Raw genomic sequence first — 15,520 nt, 5'->3', positions numbered from 1 at the left:
ATTTCTCTCCTCTTCCTTCCCCCCCCCCCCCCATTGTCTGCTCTGTGTCCATTCTCTGTGTGTTCTTCTGTGTCCGCTTCTATCCTTATCAGCAGCATTGGGAATCTGTGTTTCTTTTTTGTTGCATCATCTTGTTATGTCAGCTCTCCATGTGTGTGGTGCCATTCTTGGGCAGATTGTGCTTTCCTTCAAGCTGGGCAATTCTACCTACAGGGCACACTCCCTGCACATGGGGCTCCCCTACTTGGGAGACACCCCTGCATGACACAACACTCCCTGCATGCATCAGCACTGTGCATGGGCCAGATGCACATGGGGCAAGGAGGCCCAGGGTTTGAACCACCGACCTCCCATGTGATAGGAGGATGCTCTATTCATTGGACCAAGCCTGCTTCCACCAAAAAAACAAACTTGAGGACTGCCAGGAAAAGTGATGAAGAAGGTAGGTAGAGACTGACATGCCTACAAAAAAAAGCACCCAGAAGGCAGGTACCTATCTAAAGTAGGGGCCCTGGATAAAATAATAGGAAGGTGCTCTGAGTCATCTGGAAGGTACAAGAAAGATAAAGAAGAAAACCAGGAGTTGCTCACCCCTGTGGCTGGAAATCACACATGTACCCCACAATCCCTGCAAGGAGCCACATGGCCCCTGGCTTGCTACTGCCAAGGGACTGGGACGGGGTGTTCCCTGGGAGGAAGAGGGGTCTGGCAGATACTGGACAGTGGTTTCTTTGTGGTTAGTTTGGCCAGCTCAGGCCCCTTTGAATCTTGGAAGAGACCCAGACCTGCCTGGGAGAGGGGAGGTGGGATCCCCTCAAGCAGGCTGTCACACTCAGATGCCCTCCTGAGGAGAAAAAGCCATTAGACTAGAGAGGGGCTGGGCACAACCACCTAATCAGCAGAACTCTAGCAGGTACAGAAGTCTACAAACACCTGGAGAAGGTGGCACCTAGCTCTCTAAAGACCCATTAATCTAAGGAGACAATTTAGCTCAGTGGAAGGAGTCCTGTCTTGCATATATGAGGCCCCTGGTCTAAGGTGACCCAACTGGTTATCAGGCATCAGCTTGTAGTTTATGACAAGGAACGTACAGGCACTCTTTTTGATTTAGGTGCTCTTGGACCTGTTATTTCTTGCTTTAAAAAAAGGCCCCCTTTTTTATTTTAACTTTTTAAATTTTAATCACTAAGCCTGGGTACATCACCTGCCTGCAGAAGATAGGCTGCAGGGTGAATGATGGACACCAGCAGCCTGAGAAGCTCCTTAGGGGCCTAAAGAGAAGGCTTGTTGCTGTTGCTGCTGCTGTTTCATTTCTTCTGCGGAGTTTCCCCTCTATTTGTCCCCCCAATTTTATACTTTTAATGATTTTTTTCTACCTACATAATTTTCTTTCCTTCATTTATCTATCTTCTGTTTTCTGTTCTTTTTCATGCACCTTGCTTATTTTGCTTGGTCTTCAGTTTTTTAAAAATTTTTATTTCTTTTTCTCACTCTGTTTTTCTGTTTTCTTTCCTTATTTTTTTTACATTTTTCTTTTCTTTTCACCTCTCTACTCATCATTCCAGGTTTTTAATTCATTATTTTTCTCTATTTTTCTCACTTCATTTTTTTGATTCCACTTTTTAAAACTTATTCCATTGTCCTTCTTAAGATTTTTTACTCATGTGGAGTATTTATTTTCCTAGGTCTTGTATAACTCTTATAAAGTCTACCTTTTATTATTATTATTGTTATTATTATTCTTTTCCTCTTCTTATCTCTTTCCTTTCCTCTGGTCATATTTTTTTCAAGACAACACGGACAAGGAAATACAATAAGAGAAAGGAAGAGTCAAAGTTAAAAACTACAACACAGAAAAATAAAATAAAACACTAGAGCAGAAAGAGAAGCTAACCAACTGAATAAACCCATCAAGATAAACAGATGCTTAGACACCAACAAAAAATTATGACCCATACTAAGAAACAGGAAGACATGGCCCAGTCTAATGAACAAATTGAAAATAAAGGAGGAAATACAGAACATGGAACTAATCGAAGATGTCCAAATATCATGAGTCAACTTAATGAAGTGAAGGAAGAGATTGAGGATATTAAAAAGACACAGGGGGAAGTGGATTTGGCTTAATGGATAGAGTGTCTGCCTACCACATGGGAGGTCCAAATTTCAAACCCAGGGCCTCCTGACCCATGGGATGAGCTGGCCCACGTGCAGTGCTGATGTGCACAATGAGTGCTATGCCATGCAGGGATGTCCCCTGTGTAGAGGAGCCCCATGTGCAAGGAGTGTGCCCGTTAAGGAGAATTGTCCAGCATGAAAAAGTATAGCATGCCCAGGGCATCGCCACACACACAGAGAGGTGATGTGGCAAGATGATGCAACAAAAAGACACAGATTGCCCATGCCACTGACAAGAATACAAGCAGACACAGGAAAACACACAGCAAATGGACACAGAGAAGAGACAACTGGGGGGAGGGGAGGAAGGGGAGAAAAATAAATCTTAAAAAAAGACACTGGGAGAACATACTGAAGAAACTGAAAATATACATACATAAAAGGATAATGGATATGATGGTGATTAATGGCACAGTGCAGGAAATCAAAAATACACTGAAAGCACAAAACATATGAACAGACAGAGGAAAGAAGCAGTGATGAGGAAGGCAGTACATCTGAAATCAGATAGCAAAACAGAGGGATAAAAAGATAGAAAAAATCCAGCAGGGACTTAAGGATTTGAATCGCAGAAACATATGCACTATAGGCATGCCAGAGGGAAAAGAGAAGGAAAAAAGAGGACAGAAGCAGTGCTGGAGGAAATGATGGCTGAAAACTTCCCAACCCTACTGAGGGAGAGGGATGTACATGTCCAAGAAGTACAAAACAACCCAAAAAGTATAAATCCGAACAGCTCTACCCTAGACATATACTTGTCAAATTGTCCAATGCTCATGACAAAGAGAGAATACTGAAAGTAGCAAAAGAGATCCATCACATACAAGGGAAGTGCAAAAAGACTAAGTGCTGATTTCCCATCTGAAACCATACAGACAAGAAGGCAGTGGTATGACAGAATTAAGGTGCTAAAAGAAAAAACTTCCTGCCAAAAAATCTCTATCCAGCAAATATGGCATTCAAAAAATGAAGGAAACTGAAATGTATTAACAGATGAAGAGAAATTAACAGCATTGTCAATAAGAAACCTGCCATTCAAGAAATACTAAAGGGAGGGAAGTGGACTTGGCCCAGTGGATAGGGAGTTCATCTACCACATGGGAGGTCTGCGATTCAAACCCCAGGCCTCCTTGACCCATGTGGAGCTGGCCCACATGCAGTGCTGATGTGCACAAGGAGTGCTGTGCCACACTGGAGTGCCCCCCACGTAGGGGAGCCCGAGGTGCAAGTAGTGTGCCCCGTAAGGAGAGCCACCCAGTGCAAAAGAGTGTGCAGCCTGCCCAGGAATGGCACCACACACACGGAGAGCTGACACAACAAGATGACGCAGCAAAAAGAAACACAGATTCCCATGCTGTTGACAACAGCAGAAGTGGACAAAGAAGAACACGCAGCAAATGGACACAGAGAGCAGACAACGGGGTGGTTGGGGGGAAAGGGTAGAGAAATAAAATAAAAAATAAATCTTTGAAAAAAAACTAAAGGGAGTTCTTTAGGATAAAATGGAAAAAAGAAGAGAGGTGGAGGAGGGTGTAAGAATAAAAAGATAAGAAGAGAAATAAAAACTTATGGCATATATAAGTCTAAAAAATATGGCTAATATAAGTAACTCCCTGACAGTAATAACATTGAATGTTAAAGGTTTAAAGTCTTCAGTCAAGACACATAGATTGGTGGAATGGATAAGTAAATATGAACCATCCATATGCTGCCTACAATAAACTCATCAAGGACCCAGGGATGCAAGGAGATAGTAAGTAAATGGATGGAAAACAATTTTACATGCAAACAATAATCAGAAGAGGGTGACAGTAGCTATACAAAAACCATACAAAATACACTTTGCATGCAAAACTGTTATAAGAGACAAAAAAAATGACACTATATATTAAAAAAGAAATCTATCAAGAAGAAAGAACAATCATAAACATTTATGCACTGAACCAGGGAACCTCAAAATACATGAGACAAACAAGGGAAATAAGTAAGTGGGGAAATATATGCCTCTACAATTACTCTGGGGAACTTTAATACGCCATTATCACCATTAGGCAGAACATCTCAATGAGAATCAATAAAGAAGCAAAGACCCTAAATAATACATTAGAGGATCTAGACCTAATTGACATACACATAACATTATACTCAAATAATGTGCGATATACAATCTTTCTAAGAGCACATGGATCATTCTCCAGGATAGACCACATGCTAGGCCACAGAAGCTCTCAATGAATTCAGAAAGATTTAAATTATACAAAGTAACTTATCTGACCACAATGACACTTGAAGCTGGAAATCAGCAAGGGGCACAGAAGCAGATTAGGCACAAAGACATGGAAGTTAAACAATACACTCTTAGACAATCAGTGGATCGAAGAGAAAATTGTAAAGAAATCAGTAGCTACCTTGAAATGAATGAAATAACACAACATAGCATAATCTATGGGATGCAGCAAAAATTGTACTGAGGGGAAAGCTCATACCCATAAATGCTGATATTAAAAAGAAGTGCTAAAATCAAACACCTAACTGCACACCTGGAGGAACTAGAAAAAGAACAAGCTAACCCCAAAGGAATTACAATGGAGAACATAACAAAGATTAATGCAGAACTAAATGAAATTGAAAATAAGAAAGGACTACAAAAAATAAAACCAAAACCTGGTTCTTAGAGATCAATAAAATTGACAAACCCTTAGCTACACTAACAAAGAAAACAAAAGAAGATGCAAATACATAAAATAAGAAATGAGGAAAGGGAAATCACCACTGACCCCACAGAAACAAAGTGTATCATAAGAGGATACTTTGAAAAATTATATGCAAAAAGAATAATTTAGAGGAAATGAGCAAATTCCTAGAAACACACAAGTAGCCTACACTGGTGAAAGAAGAAAAATGAACTCAACAGACCAATCACAGGTAAAGGATACAATCAGTCATCAAAAACCTCCAAACTAAGAAGAGCCCAGGACCTGACAGTTTCACATGTGAATTCTACCAAACATTCCAGAAAGAACTAACACCAATCCTGCTTAAACTCTGTGAAAAAATAGAAGGAACATCACCTACCTCAGTCTAGGATGCCAACATTACCCTAATACCAAACCCAAACAAAGATGCTACAAGAAAGGAAAATTACACACCAATCTCTCTAATGAACCTGGATGCTAAAATCTTCAACAAAGTACTTGCTAATCATATTCAACAGCACATCAAGCAAATTACATACCAAGACTAAATGGCTTTCATCCTGGGTATACAAGGAGCATTAAACATAAGAAAATCAATCAATAAAATACACCACATAAAGATATCAAAGAAAAAAAAACACATGATCATCTCTACAGATGTAGGAAAAGCATTGGACAAAACACACCCTTTCCTGATTAAAACACTCCAAAAGATAGGAATAGAAGGAAACTTCCTCAACATAATATAAGCTATACAGGAAAAACCCACAGCTAAATCATAGATAATGGTGAAATCCTAAAAGCTTTCCATCTAAGATTGGACACAAGAGAAGGATGCCCACTGTCACTGCTCTTATTTAACATTGTGTTACAAGTACTTGCATGAGCACTGAGGCCAGAAAAAGATGTAAAAGGCATCAAAATTGGAAAGGAAGAAGTAAAAGTTTTTAACTATTTACAGACGACATGATCCTATACATAGAAAGCCCTCAGAAGCAAAGCTTCTAGAAATTATGAGTTCAGTAAAGTCAAAGGTTATAAGAGCAATAGGAAAAAATCAGTTGCATTCCTCTACACCAATAACAAGCAATCTGATGAGGAAATCAAGAAAAAAATACCACTTACAATAGAAACTAAAAAATCAAATACCCAGGAATAATTTAACTAAAGAAGTAAATGACATATGCAGACAACTACAAAGAACTGACTAAAGGAAATCAAAGAAGACTTAAATAAATGGAAGAATATTCCCTGCTCATGGATAAGAAGACTAAATATCATTGAGATGTCTATCCTACCCAAACTAATCTACAGATTTATATGCAATCCCAATAAAAACCAACACAGCATTTTTTAATGAATCAGAAATACTTACTATGTAATTTATTTGGAAGGGCAACAGTCCCTGCATATTCAAAGACATATTGTCAAAGTACAATGAAATTCGAGGAATCACACTACTTGACTTTAAAGCATACTACAAAGCTACAGTGGTCAAAACTGCATGGTACTGGCAAAAGAACAGACTTAATAACTAATGGAACTGAACTGAGAGTTCTGATATAGATCATGGCATATACAGTCATTTGATCCTCAGTAAAGCCACCAAGCCCACTCAACTGGGAGCGAATGGCCTCTTCAACAAATGGTGCTTCAATCTAGATATGAATATCCAAAAGAATATCTATCTCACACCTTATACAAAAACTAAAGATGGATCAAAGATCTAATTATAAGAGCCAAGACCATAAAGACCTTGGAAGGTAAGTAGGGAAGCTTCTATAAGACCTTGTAATAGGAAATGTCTTCATGAACTTCAAACCCAAAGCATGAGAAGCAAAAGAAAAAAATAGATAAATGGGGCCTCCTCAAAATTAAAACCATTTGCACCTGAAAGGAGTTTGTGATAAAAGTGAAAAGACAGCCTCAACAACGGTAGAAAGTATTTGGTAACCAAATATCTGATAGGAGCCTAATATCCAGCATATGTAAAGAAATCCTGTACCTAAAAATAAAAGGACAAACAACCAATTTAAAAAATGGACAAGTGATTTGAACAGACATTTCTCCAAAGAAGAAATACAAAAGGCTAAAAAGCATATGAAAAGATGCTCAACATTGCTAGCTATTAGGGAAATGCAAATCAAAACTACAATGAGATACTATCTTATTTCCATTAGACTGGTGCACATTAAAAAAATCAGAGGACTAAGGTGTTGGAGAGGATGTGGAGTAATGGACACCCTCATCTACTGCTGGTGGGAATGTAGAATGGCCCAGCCATTGTGGGTGACAGTTTGGGATTTCCTCAAAAAACTAACTGTAGTTCTGCCATATGACCCATCAATTCCACTGCTGGGTATATACTCAGAAGAACTGAAAACGAGGACAAGAACCGATTATGCACAACAGTGTTCACAGCAGCATTATTCACTATTGCCAAAACTGGAATCAACATAAATGCCCATTAAGAGATGAATGGATAATCAAAATATAGTCTATACATACAATGGAATATTATTCAACTGTAAGAAGGAATACAGTACAACACATGGGATAACATGAATGAATCTGAAGGGCCTTATGTTGAGTGAAGCAAGCCAGGCATTGAAAGACAAATATTACGTGACCTCTTTGACAAGAATTAAGCTAAGTGAGCCAACTCAGGGAGCTAGAGTCTAGAAGATAGGTTTACAGGAAATAGAAAGGGAGAAGAAGGTTGTGACCCAATGCCCATAGGGGTGAAATCTATAAGGTGTGAGTAGTTGTGCAGTGAAGGGATATGACAGGGGTGTAGGTATACTATTGGGTTGGGTGGTGCAAGCTTAACAGGGAGTTAAGGCATGGAGGATGGTTTGGTTGGTCCATGGAAATGGAGGAAGGGTTGCGGAAGGTAATAGGTGAACACTGGGGATTGGCAGGTATGTGGTTGAAACTACGATGCTGAGAAAATTGTTTTGGCAATATGACAAGGAAGGGCTACTGGTTTAGGGTGTTGGATGGGGGTACATTTGGGACAGGGCATACCTGGGGCAGTCTTCTAGAGAAGGTGCAAGTGATGATGTTGGCATAATGTGTTGGATCAGTGGAGGTAGACCTACATAATGAGTGAAAAGGAGTTGAACTCCCATACAGGGGAGTCTTGATATGTTCTCAAACACAGGGGAGGGAGTCTCTGGAGAGTATGGGTGGTTCCTAATAAGGGACGACAGATTACTATGTCAAGCCATCAGCATTGTTGCAAGAATAATGAATGTTGTCCTTCAAGGAGTGAAGCCTGGTGGTCACAGTGGGTTCTGAGGGGAGGGTGAGGGAGGAAAGGGATCAATGGAAGAGTAGGTATTTAGGGGGCAAAGGAAGTGTTAAATTTCATCAGAAATGTATAAAAGTATCTGGTCTAAAATGTAAACCATAATAGAAACCACTGACCATAGTTTGCAGCTATGTTTTAATATTTGTACATCAGTTCTAACAAATGTACCATCCATGTGTAAAAAAGGTTCTTAACAAGGAAAGGGGAAAAAGGGGAGGATGTTGGGTATATATGGGAGTCCCGTATATTCTATATGTGACTTTACTGTGACCTAAGACTTCTTTGAAGACAAAATGAAAAAGGTAAAATACTGGGGAAGTAATGGAAGACATATTACATAGAGGAAAACATATTACAGTGATGAAAGGCAAAACTTAAACAATTTTTTAAGTATTTTTCATTTTTTAAATACCCTTTTTAACCTTATTTTAGTATTAGTTTTCTTAAATTATGTATTTTATTTATGTTTAAACCTTTTTTTATGACTTCATTTCCCTATTAAGTGAATTTGAAAATATTCTTGGCTTAATTTTTGAAGAAGTTTTAGATCACAGAAGGGTTACAATTATGGTAGGGGAGGATCATTGGTGTGGGGTGTCTGTGATGGGGGATATATGGGAGAAAGTTCACCTGGGGATATATACAAGGTATATAAATATGTTCAAATGTTCATGGGGCATTGCCACAGTGGGTAGAGATTCACACAATAACTGAAAGAATACTGAAGTCCTATCCTTGGGAGCTCTGCCCCATTCTCTAATGCTACAGCAACAATCCCCCAAGGAACAATGACTAGTGAAAAAGGATGATCCATTGATAAACCCTTGAGATTGATGACTATGCTTATGTGCTTTTTGCTCTTAAATTTGCAACTTAGCCTAGTGATGTAGATTACCTAAGAGTTACTTCCTGAGAGCCTTCATGTTACTCAAATGTGGCCTCTCCCTAAGCCAAACTCAGCATATAAATGCATTACCTTCTCCCCCAATGTGGGACATGACTCCCAGGAATGAGACTCCCTGACACTGAGGGATTACTATCAAGCACCAGCTGATGATGCAACTGGAAAAGGACATTGAACTAAATGGGGAAAATGTAAAGATACATGAGTCGATATGGCTAAGAGACTTCAAAGTAAGCCAAGAGGCCATCAGAGAGTTACACTGATAAAAATATCCACAGGATCTCATAGACTGCCAAAGCAGATGCTACCATGAATAGTGGGACACCTGAGAGATCCAGAGACACCCAGCTCATAAGGTCAGGGCAGATAGCTCCAGAGATTGAGGCCTGGCCATTGGATTCTCCTTTGGAGTTTGTGCTCCTGAGTGTGACAGAGTTGGACTCAAATGTGACTTCTCTACACATGTCTCTTCTATCTCTTTTATTTGAACCTATAGTTGATGCTGGAATTGGTAGGTGTACATCCATAAGACTTGAATCTCTGGACAGTTTGTGTGTCAACTGGGCCCTGAGCCTCAGTGGAGGTGTAATGGGTAATAAACACATGAGCCATCCATATGCTGCTTACAAGAGACCCACCTTTGACTCATGGATACAAACCAGCTATAAGTAAAAGGTTGGAAAAAGATACTCCATGCAAATAGTAACCAAAAAAGAGCAGGGACAGCTATACTCTTATTGGACAAAACAGACTTGAAGTGAAAAAAAGTTACAAGTCAGAGAAGGCTATTATATATTAATAAAAAGGACAACCCACCAGGAAGATATATTTATGCACCTAACAAGGGTGCCCCAAAATACATAAGACAAACGCTGTCAAAACTGAAGGGAGAAACAGGCATCTCAACAATAATCACTGGAGGCTGTAATACACCACTCACATTGTGAGACAGAACAACTGGACAGAAGATCAACAAGGAAACAGAGAACTTAAAGAATAATAAATGAGTTAGACCTAACAGACACAAAGAATGCTGTATCCAAACGCAGCAGGTTATACATTCTTCTCACATGCCCATGGATCCTTCACCAGGATACACCACATGTAGGGCACACTGCAGGTCTCAATACATATGAAAAGACTGAAGTTATACAAAGCACCTTCTTAGATCATAATGGAATGAAATTGGAAATCAAGAATAGACAGAAAAGGGAAACGGACTTTGGCCCAGTGGTTAGGGTGTCTGTCTACCACATGGGAGGTCCGCGGTTCAAACCCCGGGCCTCCTTGACCCGTGTGGAGCTGGCCATGCGCAGTGCTGATGTGCGCAAGGAGTGCCATGCCACAGAAGGGTGTCCCCCGCGTGGGGGAGCCCCACGCGCAAGGAGTTCGCCCGTGAGGAAAAGCCGCCCAGCATGAAAAGAAAGAGCAGCCTGCCCAGGAATGGCACCGCCCACACTTCCCGTGCCGCTGACGACAACAGAAGCAGACAAAGAAACAAGATGCAGCAAATAGACACCAAGAACAGACAACCAGGGGAGGGGGGGGAATTAAATAAATAAATAAATCTTTAAAAAAAAAATAGACAGGAAAAAGGTAACTTTGCAACTGTGTGGAGTCTAAACAACACACTCTTAAATGATCAGTGGATCAAAGAAGAAATTGCAAGTGAAATCAGTAAATGTATTGAGACAAATGAAAATGAGAACACAAATTACCAAAACTTAAGGGGTACAGCAAAGCCAGTCTTGAGAGGGAAATTTATAACCCTAAAAGCCTATATTTAAAAAGTAGAAAGAGCTAAACTCAAAGACTTAACTGAACACCTAGACAAATTGGAAAAAGAACAGCAAACCAATCCTCAAAGCAAGCAGAAGGAAAGAAATAATAAAGATTAGAGCAGAAATAAATGAAATTGAGAACAACAAAAAGAAAATTGAGAAAATCAAAACCAAAAGCTGGTTCTTTGAGAAGATCTGTAAAACTGACAAATCGCTAGCAAGATTAGCAAAGGAGAAAAACAGGCAAATAAATACAATCAGAAATGAAAGGAGGGAAGTAATGACTGACCCCACAGAAATAAAAAGAATCAAAAGACGATATTATGAGAAACTGTATGCCAACAATGACAACCTAGAAATGGGTAAATTCCTAGAAAGGCACAACCAACCTACACTGACACTACAAGAAATACAAGAATTAACAAACCAACCACAATTAAAGAGACTGGATCCATCATCAAACACCTCCCAACAAGGAAAATCTCAGGACCAGATGACTTCAGAGATGAATTCTACGAAGCATTTCAAAAAGAATTAACAACAATCCTGTTTAAACTCTTCCAACATGATGAAGAGGAGGGAAAATTACCCCACTCTTTTTATGAAGCCAACATCACCGTAACACCAAAGCCAGATAAAGACACTACAAGGAAAGAAAAGTACAGACGCATCTCTTCGATGAACATAGAGATGCAAAAATTCTCAACAAAATATTGACAAATTGAATCCAGCAGCATTATCGAAGACTTAACACATCACGACCAAGGGGGATTTGTTCCTGGTATGCAACACTAGCTCAACATAAAAAAAACTATCAACATAATACACCACATTAAAAAAATTGAAGGGAAAAAACACATGATGATCACAATACACACAGAAAAGGTATTTGACAGAATCCAGCATTCTTTCTTAGTAAAAAACACTTCAAAAGGTATGAATAAAAGGAAAATGCCACAATACGATAAAAGGCATATGTGAAAAACCCACAGCCAACATGGTACTCAGTGGGGAAATGTTGAAAGCTTTCCATCTAAGATCAGGAACAAGACAAGGATGCCCACTATCACCATTGCTATTCAACATGGTACTACAAGTTCTAGCTAGAGTAATTAGAGAAGAAAAATAAATAAATAAAGGCATCCAAATAGGAAGAGGGGACATAAAACTTGCACTATTTGCAGATGACATGATCCTATATTTAGAAAATTCTGAAATGTCTATAACAAAGCTACATGAGCTAATAAATGAGTTCAGCAAAGTGGCAGAATACAAGATCCACATGCAGAAATCAGTGTTCTTGTACAGTAGTACTGCACAATCTGAGGAGAAATCGGGGGAAGATTCCATTTATAATAGCAACAAAAAGACTCAATATGTAGGGATCAACTTAGTCAAAGAAGTACAGGACCTATACGCAGAAAACTACAAAACAGTGGTAAAAGAAATGTAAAATGACCTAAACAAATGGAATGACACTCCGTGTTCACATACTCGAAGACTAAATACCGTGAAGATGTCAATCCAACCTAAACTGATTTATAGACTCACATGTAATACCAATCAAAATTCCAACGGCCTACTTGACAGAAATAGAAAAGGCAATTACCACATTCATTTGGAAGGGAAAATGCACCCAAGTAACCAAAAGCATTCTAAAAAAGAGCAACATGGGAGGAATTTCACTGCCAGACCCTGAAACATATTACAAAGCTACAGTGGTCAAAACAGCATGGCACTGGCATAAAGAGAGACTCTTCGATCAGTATAATAGAATTGAGAGTCCAGAAATAAACCCTTACCTCCATGGTCAACTAGTGTTTCAGACACCTACCAAGTCCATGTTAATGGGGAAAAAGTCCCTTCAATAAATGATGCTGGGAGACCTGGATATCTATAACCAAAAGAATGGAATGGAACCCCTATCTTACATCCTATACAAGAATCAACTCAAAATGAATCAGAGACCTAAATATAAAAGTGAGGACCATAAAACTGCTTGAAGAAAATGTAGGGAAACATCTTAAAGACCTTGTGCTACATGGTGATTTTTTGGACCTTACACCCAAAGCACATGAAAAAAAAGAAAAAATAGATAAATGGGACCTCCTCAGAATTAAACATGTGTGCACCTCACAGGACTTTGTCAAATGGGTGAAAAAGCAGCTGCCTCAGTGGGAGGAAATGCTTGGAAATCACATGGCCAATAAGGGTTTAATATCCATGATATGTAAAAAGATGTTACAACTCAATAATAATAATAAAAAAAAGACTGAATTTAAAAATGGGCAAAAGACATGAATAGACATTTGTCCAAAGAAGAAATACAAATGGCAAGAAAACACACGAAAAAATGTTCAATATGAGTAATGATTAGGGAAATATAAATCATAACTAAGAGATATCATTTCACACCTATCAGAATGGCCACTATTAAAAAGTCAGAGAACTACAAATGTTGGAGAGGATGTGGAGAGATAGGAACTCTTACTCACAATTGGTGGGAGTGCAAATGGTACAGCCACTGTGGAGGACTGTTGGGCAGTTCCTAAAGAAGTTGAATATAGATTTGCCAGTGACCCAGCACTATCACTATTGGGTCTACACCTAGAAATGAAAGCAGTGAAACAAATACACATCTGCACACCTATGTTCATAGCAGTGCTAGTCATGATGTCAAAAGCTGGAAACAACCCAGATGTCCATCAACTAACAAATGGATAAACAAACAGTGCTTTATTCCCACGATGGAATATTATGTAGCTCTTAAGAAGAAATGGTCAAATGGATTTGGCCCAACAGATAGGGTGTCCGCCTACTTCATGGGAGGTCCAAGGTTCAAACCCAGGGCCTCCTGATGCATGTGATGAGCTGGCCCACGCACAGTGCTGATTTTTGCAAGAAGTGCCATGCCATGCAGGGGTGACCCCCGCATAGGGGAACCCCATGCGCAAGGAGTGCACCCCATAAGGAGAGCCACCCAGTGTGAAAAAAGCACAGCCTGCCCAGGAATGGCACCACACACACGGAGAGCCCACACAGCAAGATGACGCAACAAAACAAGACACAGATTCCGGGTGTCGCTGACAAAAATATAAGCACACACAAGAAGAACATACAGTGAATGGACACAGAGAGCAGACAACTGGTGTTGGGGTGGGGAAGGGGGAAGAAATAAATAAAAAATAAATCTTTAAAAAAGAAGAAGAAATGAAGTAAAAAAACACTTGACAATGTCAATGAACCTGGAGAACAATTATATTGAGTGAAGCAAGCCAAACACAAAAGAACAATACCATAAATACAGCATTACTGTGAACTAAATATATTGTATAACATATTGTATGATTCCATTTATATAAAATGTAAATATAAGTCAATTTATAAGGGGAAAAAAAGTATTTCTGGAAGAATAGCCAAAAATGGGAGCTGTGAACCGTAGGGGAAGCACAGATGGAGAAGTGACGGATTTACTTCTTTTATTATTGAAATTTAAAAATGCTCTAATAAGACTGAGGTGATGAATGCACAACTATGTGATGGTGCCAAACACCACTGATTGTGCCGTGAACTGTATGCTTTGTTTGTTGATATGTATCAATAAAAATGATTTGTTTAAAAAAATGACAAACAGCACTTAAAAATGGGAAACTATGTAAATAACACTTTCACCAGAGAAGAAACATTCTTTTCATCACTAGGGAAACACAAATTAAAATCTGCTATGACTTATATAGACATAGTAAAATGGCTAAAATCAAGAAAGATAACACCAACTGTTAAAAAAGATGTGGAAAACCTGGAGCCCTTATTATATTTCCAGTGAGAATGCCAAACGGTGCTGCCACTTTGGGAAACATTTTCTCAGTTTCTTAAAAATATAAACTTACATCAGTGTTCCTAGTTCCACTCTGAGATATCTATCCAAGACAACTTGCTGTACCATGATTCCCACAGCAAGTTCATGGACACCAAAACTGGAAAAAAATACAAATATCTATCAACCAGAGCTTGGATAAGAGAAGGTGGTACACTAGGTAATTTCATTCAACTAATTCTCACAGAATAAACAAGTTGTCCGCGTCTGGAAAAATGCTAAGACTGAAGCAGGCCCCGAGGCCCTCGCCCACGCAGCCCCCCACCCCCCTGGGCCCCAAACCGCAGAGAGAGCGCAGGACCGGCGGGGGCGCCGCGCACAACCGTCCAGCGAGCAGGAGCTTCGGCGGCCGCGCGGGCCAGGCGCTCCCGCAGCGCAGGGCGGGGACGCCGCTCGCCCGCTTTTCCGCGCTGCCGGCGGCCCCCGCAGCCCCGCGCCCGCCCCGCCACAGGCCCGCGGGCGCTCCCCGCCGCCCGCCCCGCGCCGTCAGGTGAGGCCCGCACACGTACCCGCCTAGAGCCGCGCGCAGGCGGCGGTTGAGGAGGGGCCGCGCGCCCCGCCTGAGGGTTCCGCGCCCGGCGCTCGCTGCCCGCCCGCCCGCGGGCCAGACACGCCCCTCCCCGCACACGGGGTCCCCCGCATATGGGGAAGGCCCACACACGGGGACCGCCGTTCGGCGGCTCAGCCTGGCCCTCAGCACCAGGTCAGGCCAGAAACGAACACCTGAGACTCCGAAAGGTGCCGCCGCCGCGCCGCGTGCTGGGCGGGGCT

At 40.5% G+C, this 15,520-nt stretch overlaps 1 long non-coding RNA gene across 1 annotated transcript in view; it reads right to left on the bottom strand.

Annotated features, from left to right (window-relative positions):
- LOC139437628 (uncharacterized) overlaps positions 1–14,835 on the bottom strand; it is a 45,929-nt gene extending 31,094 nt beyond the window's left edge. The window contains exon 1 of the long non-coding RNA XR_011647499.1: positions 14,763–14,835. This is a non-coding gene — a long non-coding RNA (uncharacterized lncRNA). The remainder of the gene's footprint in view (positions 1–14,762) is intronic.
- Between the last annotated feature and the right edge of the window lie 685 nt (positions 14,836–15,520).

The sequence above is a fragment of the Dasypus novemcinctus genome, chromosome 26, assembly GCF_030445035.2.
Source record: "Dasypus novemcinctus isolate mDasNov1 chromosome 26, mDasNov1.1.hap2, whole genome shotgun sequence".
NCBI lineage: Eukaryota > Metazoa > Chordata > Mammalia > Cingulata > Dasypodidae > Dasypus > Dasypus novemcinctus.
Note: the sequence above shows the minus strand (reverse complement) of the source record. Positions and strands in the feature narration are given on the sequence as shown.